Source organism: Triticum aestivum, chromosome 7B (assembly GCF_018294505.1).
Source record: "Triticum aestivum cultivar Chinese Spring chromosome 7B, IWGSC CS RefSeq v2.1, whole genome shotgun sequence".
NCBI lineage: Eukaryota > Viridiplantae > Streptophyta > Magnoliopsida > Poales > Poaceae > Triticum > Triticum aestivum.
In genome coordinates, this window is record NC_057813.1 from 201,593,310 (window position 1) to 201,605,774 (window position 12,465).

Sequence of the window (12,465 nt, forward strand, 5' to 3'; positions counted from 1 at the left end):
ACTATAGTAAGCACTTTTGTATTTAACACAAAAGCACAGCTAAGGTAGTATAGGAAGCACTTCTATATTTAACACAAAGGGAGGGCTAACGTCCTGTAGGAAGCACTCCTATGTTTAACACAAAAGCACAGCTAACGTACTATATAGGAAGCACTTTCATAGTTAACACAAAAGCACAACTAACGTACTATAGGAAGCACTTCTAGTTTTAGCACAAAAGTACAGCTAAGGTACTATAGGAAGCACTTTTGTATTTAACACAAAAAGCATAGCTAAGGTAGTATAGGAAGCACTTTTATATTTAACACAAAAGCACGACTAAGGTAGTTTAGGAAGCACTTCTATATTAAATACAAAAGCACGGCTAACGTCCTGTAGGAAGCACTTCTCGTTTTAACAGAAAAGCACAGCTAACGTACTATAGGAAACTGTCTGGATGAGCACTCGTCCTATATGAAGCACTTGTAGTTTTAACACAAAAGCACAGCTAACGTACTATAGTAAACTGTCTGGATAAACACAATAGTACATGTATCTATTTCGTAAAAACTTAGGGAGCATCATTTCAAACATAAAATCAGGTGCAGTAGCTGGAAATCACTTATGAAACAAAGTTTTTCTTGAGGCACAAATTCTTCTATGTAGGATTCTAGTCTAGGACTCATTTCAAAAAATGGCGCCTGAAATCCAGACGGTGGTTGGAAAGGCGTGCGCCTAATGTCTTTCAGCTACCATGCGGAAAAGGAAACAATCACAATCAAGTCAAGTTAATACATTCCAGCTAATTCCTTATGTTGAGTCGAAAACTTCGCCAAAGGAAATTTATGAAAAGTTGACTCACCGTGTGTTTCCCAAAAATTCCGTCCTCTGTTGAGTCAGGAGGCAGCCACACAAGGCACCTGCGAATCCTTTGTCCTTGAAGGTCTAGAGTGATGCCACCAGTTTCTCTGTGACAGCATTGGACCAATCATATGATGATATGTTACTTGCTGGTCCTTCTAGAGCGGCTAAATAGTCGGGGCTAACGCAGTCATATGTCGTTGGGCATAGAAATACCGCTGTTGCAAACATCACAAAAACTCGTTGAAACACTTCTCATGTCAGCTCTGGGGTTATGAGATCAGTTAACTCTCTGATGTTTGGAGCGTGCCCAGCACACCGAGTTTCGGACTTAACCTGACATCTGAAAGCTTCTGAGCATTTTCTAGGGATAATCTGCCCGCCAAGTGTAATTCCTAAGATCTGGTGCACTGTGTACAAGTTAATGAGGAATCTGTATCCACTAGGTAGTATGAAATACCTGGAAGGGCAATCAAAATAGTGGACAAGCCAACGAACGAAACACCTTGGAAGCTCGCGACAGCATAGATCTAGAAGGTATCCAAATCCAATATCTCTGACAAGCTGCTTTTGTTGTTCCATTAGCTTTTCACAGACAGTTATGAATTTCTGGAAGCTAAGTTTTGTGCTGAACTCTTCTTCATATTCACCCATTGTAACAGCTCTGTGGACAAAGATAAGAAATGACCTTTAGCAAATGTATTGTTGAACCACATGCTTTTCTGACAGAAGCTTACATACAAACGTTGAGTTAGCAAAACAAAGACAAATGTTTAAGCGGTGATTAAAAATGTAGCTAGAATGAGAGGCATTGATTTCCAAAGAAATTTCAACGACACAGATGCATGATAAAAAACACCTACTTCGAGGCAGCAAGCTGCTTCTTTGCCTTGTACTCCTCAACAAGATTTTTGTGCGCTGCATGTTTTAACTCGATCCTTAGTCTCTCTGTTTCTAGCTGGTCATGAACCATGAAATCTTGGGTTACAATCTGTGTGCCATCGACAGTCTGGGACTGAGTCTCCGACAGCTGTGGGGTTGAGTCCATCTCATCGAACTCTACATAAGAGGTCACGAGACATCATTGTTACCAGGTCAGCTATGTAAGACAGTTGTTAGCAGTCCATGTGAGACCATCATCAACAGCTTGGTCCATGTAAGACGGTTTCTAACTATGAGTTAGTAACTGCTTTGCAAAAAGGGACGTAATTCCTTTGGATTTCTGCTATAGATTGCAGATCTATACAGTCATTTGACCTGTGACCTCATGTTAGGGATCAGGATAGTGAATTTTGACTGCAGTTTAATTGAGCTCTGCAACTAATATAATATGTGGTCACGAGAGTGCTTAAGTTTTGCATGGCTGGAGATACAACTCACTTAGCAAAACCACGGCGCAAGCATGCAGTTGGTATGATTAAAGTGAGGTCAGTTGAGTCCTAATTTTAAATCCATAACCCTTCTGGTGTTAAGACGGTGCAACAGTTTGAGCATGTACTAGCTAAAGATAATTGGATCCGGAACCGATATTCAAATCACGCCCGACATGCTGTGTTGCGCAGATGCCGTGTGTACGCAGCCCGCGGAATTTCTAGTAGCGGTATTTTTTTTGTTCAAACGTTGAATCGATGGCATAATCATGGTTATGATGCAATGGATTACCTGAACAGGAGATCCACGATGAGTGAGATGAAGGAGACCGATAAATTTTCAGTGACGAGGGAACTCTGCGAAGGGATAAGGATTGGCTTTCCTTTGAAGAGCTGGAATATGCCTCGCCTGTCGCCATCGATGCTAGATGGAGAGAGATCTGGAACTCATCTTGCGGACGACCCCACAAGTTAGTTAAATACTTGGAGGAACTATTTGAGAGCCCACATGTCAGTATGACTTTGAATTCCACCTACCACATTTTCTCACACCTGATGGTGGTACTCATCGTAGGACTCATATAAGGCCGACCCCACAAGTTAGTGAGAGACTTAGAGGAATTAGTAACTGAGAGCCCACTTGTCAGTCTCGTCGACGGTCGAGTGAAGTCGACCTACCACATCTCGTCACGCCGAAAAAACATGTGCATCTCTCATGCGTCCCAAAACTCACCCCACCTACCAGGTTATTCTTCTCCTGCACACAAAAAATCGAAGTAGACTCTCTCTTTCCTTCTCTCTCTCTCCGTCTCTCTTTCTATTTTCTCTCTCTCCTATATTCAGAATCATTGAAGGAGATCGCTGACAAACTGCAGGAGAGCAGAGCCCCCCACAGTTTAGAAAGGCGTGAGTTCCGAACAATCAACGCATATGATTTAGCAATCAAAGGTTAGTAGAAAATTTATCAACGCACCTTTGAGTGGCGATTCCTGATACACGAGATTCAATTCGTGGATGAATTTCTTGTGGTCGGGATTCATAGAATAAAACTGTTTAGTTTTACATTGTAGCTCTGATTTGAGTTTGTTTTTTTGTTTTGTGTACTCCCGTCCTTGTAATACGAGCTTGTTACTTTTGTTACGTTTGAATGGTTATCTTTGTGTTAAGTGTTGCACAAGCAAACTAGCATCAGAGGATCTCACTTTGGCTGAGGTTGTAGTTTAATTAAAAATTAATATATGTATATATTTATATATGTCAATTATATAGAAGTATAAATATATCTCTGTTGCGTGGTAAGTGTAGTACGTTAGTAAGAAAGATTGAGATCGACTTTGAAAATTTTCAACACTGATACTGCAGGTTTATAACTTTTTCGGGCAGATGTTCAGGAGTGCGTCATCTGGTCAGGACAACAGGGACGGTCGGTCTTTGAACGACATCGGCAAGGATTATGGGAGGCAGGTAATGGCAAGGCAGATGAACATTAGGGTGTGTTCTTTTATTTCTGGGACGTTTGCTGTTAAGGTGCCACCACTAAGAACAACAAAAATGATTAATATATCTTGGATGAATGCAGTAATATCTGTTTATCCTGTGCATGTACTCTGTAGTTGAGTATCGAGAGGTGGAAGAAAAAAATCACTACAAAATGAGAAGAAGATCAAGGATGCAGATGCTGTCAAACACGCACATGCCATGCGGGCTGGAGTTATTGGAGTCAAGAGTGAGATACAAGTTCTTGGCAAACGTCCCAACCAGGAGCATGGTGTGCAACAATCACCTGCGAAAAGGAGCATACTAAGCAGCAGAGACTCCACTAAGCAGATTGTGCAGGTAACAACGAAAACTTTAAACGCTGGTTTTGAACGTACGTGGAAGTTTTACGTGCTAATTATTTGTAATACTCACATGTGCCTCTAATTATTTTTTGCCTTCAAGACACAGTTGTCCACAAAGGTGCAGAGCGGGCATTGTGACTCCCCGGCGTTTGAAGGCGGTCATAATGAAGAGGTACAGGGTAACAGAATTTGCCTTGATGCAAGTAGAAGGATCATTGGCAACAAAAGCTTCAGTGTTCAAGGATTCGGTACAGTCTGCGCAGGCAAGAAGAGTCCAACGACAAAATCATACATAGGAGGAATAAACTTTACTGTTCAGCAGCACTAGAAAGCAATACAGGTGATAGCAAATACGAACGTGCAACAACATTTAAAGCAAATGTATATTTTTTTGTGAGCAATTTTTTCTTTATTTTCGTCTGGTATATTTAAATTGTAGTATCTTTCACACGCAGGTGTACGAGCAAGGAAGCAAGTATCGCGGTAGTCCACGGATCGATGAAAACATAAGGCAAGGTCCTTTGAAAGGATCACCTGTGGCATTCAGCATGAGGGGTCCTTCGAAAGGATCTCCGATGGCATTCAGAATAATCAGCGAAATTACCAATACACGGAGGTTGTGCGCCAAGATTTGCTGCACAAGAGAGGCATGGGAAAACAAAGGTGGCGTCGGAACTATGCTTTTTCAAACCAACGCACAAACAGTTTTATGGTAGAACAGGGTAAAGTGCAAAACAGGAGGACGACTGTCTGTTTGGTGCGGCTGTATATGCAGTTGTTCTATTGTATAGGATGTTGTTGTGCCTCTCCGGTTGTATGGTGTAAGCAGAAGCACATCTGTGCCTCTTTGTCCAGATGTGTGTGTAGCATGGTCATGTTCGTGCTGCTGGGTGTAATGTGAACAGTGCCTCCGGTGCACCGCTTATTAGAAATTAAAAAAATGCATATGCTGCTCTGGATATCTAATTCTGTTTTGTTCTATGTGTTCAGGATTTGCCGGAGGGGATAACAGATGAGGCAAAGAAATATCATAGTTCTCCATCCATTTCTAAAGGAATGCAGCGTTCAGAGCAGCAAGTAGCGTACAGCGCCAGCACGGATTGCATGGTAGAAGCAGCACAGTCTCTTGGTTGCACGAGTGCCGGAGAAACATGGAGCAGCATTGCACAATGCGACAGTGGAGAGGCAGAGTCATTTATGGATTTGACCGTGTCATGCAGAAACGACGCTGGTGCGTGTGACAAACAACAGAGCAGCAGTAGCTCCGCTGTAAGTGGATCTATGTCTGGCGATGAAACTGATGCCGTGAGAAGTGAATGCGATCAGATGAATGAAGACACGGTAGACAGAATCCCCATGGCGCCGCTGACCATTGTAGAGAAAGAAATGGACGACATGTTCAAAGAAGGCATATACCCAACGATTCAGGAGGTCACCGAAGCGCTCGAACCAGAGGGTGGTATGGTATTTGGATCATTGGATGAGTGCTTTTTCTTCTTCTGCAGATATGGGAGAAAGGTTGGCTTTGCTGCCAAGCGATCAACGAGTAGAAGATCGACATATGATCAGCAGCTTGACAAGCAGGTGTTTCAGTGCACCAAGGAAGGGCAGAATAAAACAACTGAGAGACATGTTAAGGAGAGAAGGAGCAATTGCTTGATCCAGACAAGCTGCCGTGTCCAAATAACGGCCAAGAGGGATGCAAATAGGAGGAAATGGTATTTGAAGAACATGCGCCTAGAGCACAACCACCAACTTCACCCATCATATTGGATGTTGAAGTTCATGAGATGCTATAAGAAGATGACACCTCAGGAGAAATTCTTTATACAAGTGCTGCAGAAGGCGAGGTTAGAACTGAGGAAGGTTATGCAGATTTTTACTGCCATGGGGACACCGAGGCGAGAAATTATGTTTGACACAATTGACATAAGCAACATTGCATGCCTGGATAGGGCTGGAGAGTGCGGCACTGATATCAAGGACACCATGAAACTGTTTGCCGATATGCAGAGGCGGAGGCCGGGATTCCTCCATGTGGAAGAGATAGAGAACAATGTAGTGCGGAGCCTATTCTGGACAGACTCCTTGTGCAAGATGAATTACGAGCTATATGGAGATTTCGTGTCTTTTGACACGACATTCTCTACGAATATATATGGCTTACCATTTGCACCAATTGTAGGTGTCGACAACCATGGGTCGACCGTCCTGTTTGGACTAGGCCTTTTGAAGGATGAGAAGATAGGGTCATTCAAGTCGCTCCTAAGCACGTTTGTTGAGGCAATGGGAGGTAAAGAGCCGAAATACATAATAACAGACCAGGACCAGGCGATGAAGACTGCAATAAAGGAAGCTCTTCCAAGAACGAGACACAGGTTCTGCTGGTGGCATATTAGGAAGAACCTGAAGGAAAATAACGCAGTAGTGTTTGCACAGCACCCAGGGATGTCTGATGATTTATTTCGAATCGTCAAAAACTCACCGGATCAAGACGAGTTTGAGCGTGCCTGGAAAGTAGCAATTTCTATGCACAAGGCGGAAGGCAACAAACACCTGAACACGCTATGGGAACTGCGAAATTTTTAGGTGCCGGCTTACTTCAAGGACTGCTTCTATGCTTTCTCGTCAACAACCACTCGAAGTGAGAGCATGAATTCGATGTGGAAGAATTACGTCGACCACAGTGACACTATAAAAAGGTTTGTTAATGCGTATCACATGATTCAGCAAAATTGTCTCGCCACGCTTGACAAGAAAAGACACCGAACAGAAGAGAAGGCGCCATCACTAGAGACGGGTTTTCCGATTGAAAGACAAGCAAGTCAAGTATACACCAATGAAATTTTCAGGAAATTCCAGCTGGAGCTACGGAACCGAACTTACTTCAAGTGCTCTAACCTGGCAAAGGGGAGGTAGTATTTTTTAAAAAAGATTAGTGAGCCTGGAGAAAAGGTGTGGAAACCATATCCGGGCAAGGAATTTGACAGGTCCGAGTTCAGGGTAGATGTGGATGAGCAAAAAGAAATATACAGTTGCAGCTGCAAGAAATTGAGTAGGGATGGCATTCAGTGTTGCCATGTGCTTAAGGTGATGGACCAAACAGGCATGATCGATCAACTTCCAAAATCCTTTGTCATCCCCAGATGGACCAGGAATCTATCAGAGAGTCTGAAAGTTTTGTCTACAAGTCAAGGTGATAGCATGATCGCACAAGATGACGAAACCATGAGATTAGGCCTCGCTTACGCTGAGTTGTCGGATATCTATTCAAATGCTTGCAGAAAAGAGAAGGCATACAATGTTCCGCGTGAGTGTACGGTAGATATGAAAATAAAAGTCATGGCGGCACTTGCTGAGGAACCAGACACAGGCATTCTTGCCGAAACTCTCAAGAACCCTCCCACGAGTGGCTCAAAGGGCACGAAAAAAGGAGATCGAATCAAAGTTGGTTATGAGAAGAAAGGAAAAGGCAACAAAGCCGCATCCAAGTGCGGCCGTTGTCGAGCAAAGGGTCACAGGAAAACAAACTGCCCGGATAACCCAGAAGTACAGGAGAGGATGAGGATTGAAGAGGAGAAGAGGAAATCGCAGCAGGAGAAGAGGGCAAGGTCAATGAAGTGGCCGACAACACCGACAACACCATCAAGGACATCAAACGGCTCAGGAAAATGCACTCCAAGCCCAGGAGGAAGACATCAGACGCCAGCAACTCCAACGACCCCACTGACAGCAGGGAGCATTTACCAGAGTCTTGCAGCTATGCCAGAATCGAACATCACACAAGCCAGACACACAGAATGCATGCAGGGAAGCCCTGGACAAGGCACGGAATCTGCGCAGTCCATTTTCAGAAAGGAAAGGTCTGAGTGGAGACTTTTTGGTACCGGAGAGTAGTACGAATAGAAAAATTAAAAGGTAGTAATGTAGCCTAAACAAGACGTAAGCAAAAAACAGTGATGACCGCAATCTTTCGCTTTGTTTTTTATTTATGAATGTTAGTATCACAGGAAAATAGGTTGAATAGGTATGCAGAAGGGTGGGGTTGCACAAGTGTCGAGAAGGAAGAATGGATCGCTGAACATTCAAAAACAAGGCTACACGTTGATCGATGAAATAGCAAGTGATTGGTGGGGAGGCCGGGCTGGTGTAGATTGCTTATTTTCTCGTGGTGTGGTTATAAGAACGGCTTGTAAGTTAATTTGCTGCAGATATAGAAAGAAAACAAATTTAAATAAGAATGCATTTTGTTTCTTTATGTATTTTTACTCGGCGGAGAAAAATATCAGAGGCACAAGTTTCCTTGTTATTTTTTGTAGCTGCGTTGGTTTCTGAACATGGATGCTTCTCTGCTGCGTGACTGAGAGGTAAAAATAAATGAAGGGCACGGGTAGCCACGGCCATGTCACTGGTGAATGTTAAATCGTGAATGTAAACGCATGGGCAGGTACAAGACTCTCACGGTTGCATGGTAAACGCACGGATGTGACTCTATGTAATACCACACCATGCCTCCGTGTGTTTATGTCCCGTGCCTCTCCATTTGAACGAGTCGACGGGATCGTTCAGAAGACAGACACGAGCAAACATGACTCTATATAACATCACACGATGCCTTTGTGTGCTGCCCATCCGTGCTTCCGGCGTGGAACAGATTCTTTTAATGTATGTATGTGTCGTAAAAAATTAAAACTTGGAGGGGCACACCCGTTCCTGGTTTGCGTGTTCAACAGTGCGTATTGTATAATCAAAGCCGTGAGTGTATTTAATGTTGCAAGCAGGCATCTACAATTTACGGGAAAAATAAAGGAGAGGTAATTGATCTGTACCTTTCCCGCCCCCTTAGTATTTAAGTTGTTTCATGGGTGGACAGGTTATAATCCATTTTTCCAGATCCACCTCACTGAGCACTTGTTGTGTGCGGTGCGACCCCTGCAATGGAGATGGAGATGGAGATGGAATGTGCTACTACTATCTCCAAGACGGCGAGAGTGGCGCCATCGACGACGCCGCCTTCTGGTGGCGTGCTGGTCGCCGTGTCCTTATGTAATTCACGTCCGTGCTTTTAAACACAAGGAGTCAGCGTCTCTGACATAGCCACATAGGGCATTCCGTGCCTGACAGAGTAAGCGCCTGTGGGTGTGCGTAACACAAAGGTTCAGTTCTATGGGCTAAATGCCCGTGCATCTCCATCTGATCGAGTCACAGGCGAGCATGATTCTATGTTATACCACGGACCATGTCATGCCCTTGAGCGTTGCATGCTCGTGCCCATGAGCCGAAACATGCGTGCCTCTCCGTCTGAACGAGCCGACGGAATCATTCGGAACACAAACCCAATCGAACATGACTCTATATAATACCACACCATGCTTTGTTGGGCTGTCCACCCATGCCTGTGTATGTTTTCTTCCACAATAGTGAAGGAAAATGATAATTCTTTGTTTTCCACAGCAACAGTGTAGGAAAGATATAATTTATAGTTGTCGTCCAATTGGTCGACGTCCCTTCCCCTCCTTTCCTCACACGCGGGATCTGCCCACAGTGAAGACCTAGTAGTTTTTCCAGATCCATGCCACATATAGCGGTGCTCGCAGGCGGCGCGAATCCAGCAACAGAGATGGGGATGGAGATCCGGCCAGGTGCCCCGAGCAACAAGAAGGGGAGGTTCGGGCCACCAGCGACTTCGTCCTCTGGCGGCATGGCGGTAGCGGCCAGAAGCGGCGCAGGCCCGCTCAGTGGTTTGGAGAAGCAGCAGTCTGGTCCGGACCGCATCAGCGACCTCCCGGACGGTGTCCTCGGTGAGATCATTTCCCGTCTGTCCACTAAGGAGGGCACCCGCACTCAAATCCTCGCACGTCGGTGGTTCCCTCTGTGGCGTGCCGCTCCTCTGAATCTTGACTACAGTGAGATCCCTGTCGGTCGTCTTTTTAAGCCTCTAGAAATAGTTCATATCGACGTAGCCTCGATGCTCCCAGCAAGGATGTCATTCGCATTAGAAATTTTGGAACTCAGTGCAATTTTCAGCCTGACATTGGTGGTTCGTGCCTTCCGGAAGCCATCCTCTCCGGCCATGGGGGCACAGTCCATCGCCTCCGCATTCCCGCGTGCTACCTCCACTGCAGACCCTCTACAGTCGACGCCTGGCTTCGATCCCCAAGACTGAAGAATCTGCAGGTTCTCGAGTTCTACTACATGTTCCCACGGTTCGTGGGAAAAACTATCACACTACCGCACGAATTCTGTTCGTCCGCGACCTCGCCACCGACTTCCACGTTGCTGTTTTCCTCGCTGCACACCATCACATTTGCTCTTTGCCAGATACCCGATGAGTATGCACAATCATTCAAACTTCCACTGCTTAAGAGGCTTTCGTTTTTGGAGGTTGATATATCAGACGTCTCACTGCAAAGCGTAATCAACCATGGTTGCCCTGCCCTCGAGTGGCTCCTGCTTGTTTGCAATAACCTGGACCACTGCATCAGAATAAACTCAGCCAAAGTTGAACTTATCTGTATCCTTTGTGAGAATGGTGAACTCGTTGTTGAGGATGCGCCCTCACTTAAACGACTAATTCATGATATTCAGAGCCCACAGTTGCAGATAACTATCTTCTCTGCACCTAAACTCGAGTGTCTGGGCAATTTCTACAAACGATTTCCTCAATCCAAGATTGTTTTTGGGTCTACAGTTATTGAGGTACTCACCTTTTGCACTATATACTCTTTAGTTGCATTCGTTCCACTGCCTGAGTTTTATGCCATGTAAACTTTTATCCATCTAGTTTTATGATATGTGCTTGGTGCAGGCTTTGTCTGTAGTCAGCCTATCAGCGGCGGTTCAATCTGTGAAGACCCTGCTTATCCACATGTCATTAAATCTGAACAAGGTTGTTGCCTTGATGAGATGCTTTCCTAGCCTAGAGAACTTGTTTATCGAGGTAAAATAATTTTCAGACGCATTGAAAGCACAAACAATGCACAGTGTACTATATTGGAGGCCTCTCTTTCCCCTTGTAGTCCTCAAGTATTCTCACTCTTTATGCATTTCTAGGGAGGAGTCTGCCGTGAGGAAGGTGTAACAAACAAGTGGTGCCACAAGCATCGGGTGTTTCTCAAACAGCATGACATTCGTCTGAAGACGGTAACACTGGAAAAATATGTACACTTCAACAAAAACATTGAATTTGCAACGTTCTTTATTCTAAATGCAAAGGAGTTGGAGACTATGAGGCTTAAGTTTCTCTCCCCCCCAGACAACATCACTGCAGGATTTTATAAACGTCAAGAAGAGGTGCTTCAATGGGGCAACAAGGCTTCTAGAAGTGCTCGTATTATATTGTCAGGGTATTGTAGGCATATGAACTTGGATTTAAAAGTACACATCTGGACAAACCAGTGCCCAATCATGGATTTGCCGGATCCATTGACTATCCGACTGTCACAGATAGGTGTTGTTGTGTGCTTTTCAATTTGGATTTCCAGCTTGTACTTTATGCACTGTCTGTTAGGTTGTCAGGAACTTGTTTTTGTGCTCTTCAGTCGAGAAGCAACTCAGAAGCTCAAAAAACTAACAAGTTTTAATGTTTTTGTGCACCGTCTGTAAGTTTGGATTTCCTTTTGTGAACAGAACGAGCGAATAAAATCCCCTGGAACATGCAGTCATGTGTGATATGACGGTCGTACTTATCCAAATAACTTGTTAGCTGAAATATTTTATAAAATAGGGGCGTTCGTGCCTCTTGTGCCTGTAAGCCTGTGCGTCTGTTATCACTGCATGACACTTATTTTGTGATGGACCAGACAGGTATGACTGTGGAATCACGGCCGTGCCTGTGTGGCATGTAGAACAGTGCTTCTGCCATGACTTCACTTACTTGGTTTTGTCCGCGTTTAAGCTGAATCATCTGCAAAGCAGAGGCACAACCTTGAATATTCTAGTGATTTAATTGTCAACATGCCCCTGGAAAATTTTGCCGTTTGCAGAGGCAAGATGACTGTAGAACCGTGCTTCCGGCGTCGAACAGATCTACAAAGACAGGCTTTTAAATACAAGGAAATAAGCTTTTAAAAATCAACATCTCTCATATAGGCCATTCCGTGCCTCACAGAGTAAACGCCCGTGGCTGTGCGTAAGACAAAGGTTAGCGTGGCTCTATGTAATACCACCGACCATGCCTTTGAGCGCTTCATGCCCATGCCTGTGACAATTGTGACACCGCGTAAAATGCAATCATGCCCCTCTGGTCCGACATACCGTGCCTCCTCAAAGGACTAACATACTATGGACTGTACGTCCACACCCGAATAACATACTATGGACTGTACGTCCGTGCTTTTAAATACAAGGAAATAAGATTTTTAAAAACAATGTCTCTCCTATAGGGCATTCCATGCCTCACAGAGTAAATGCCC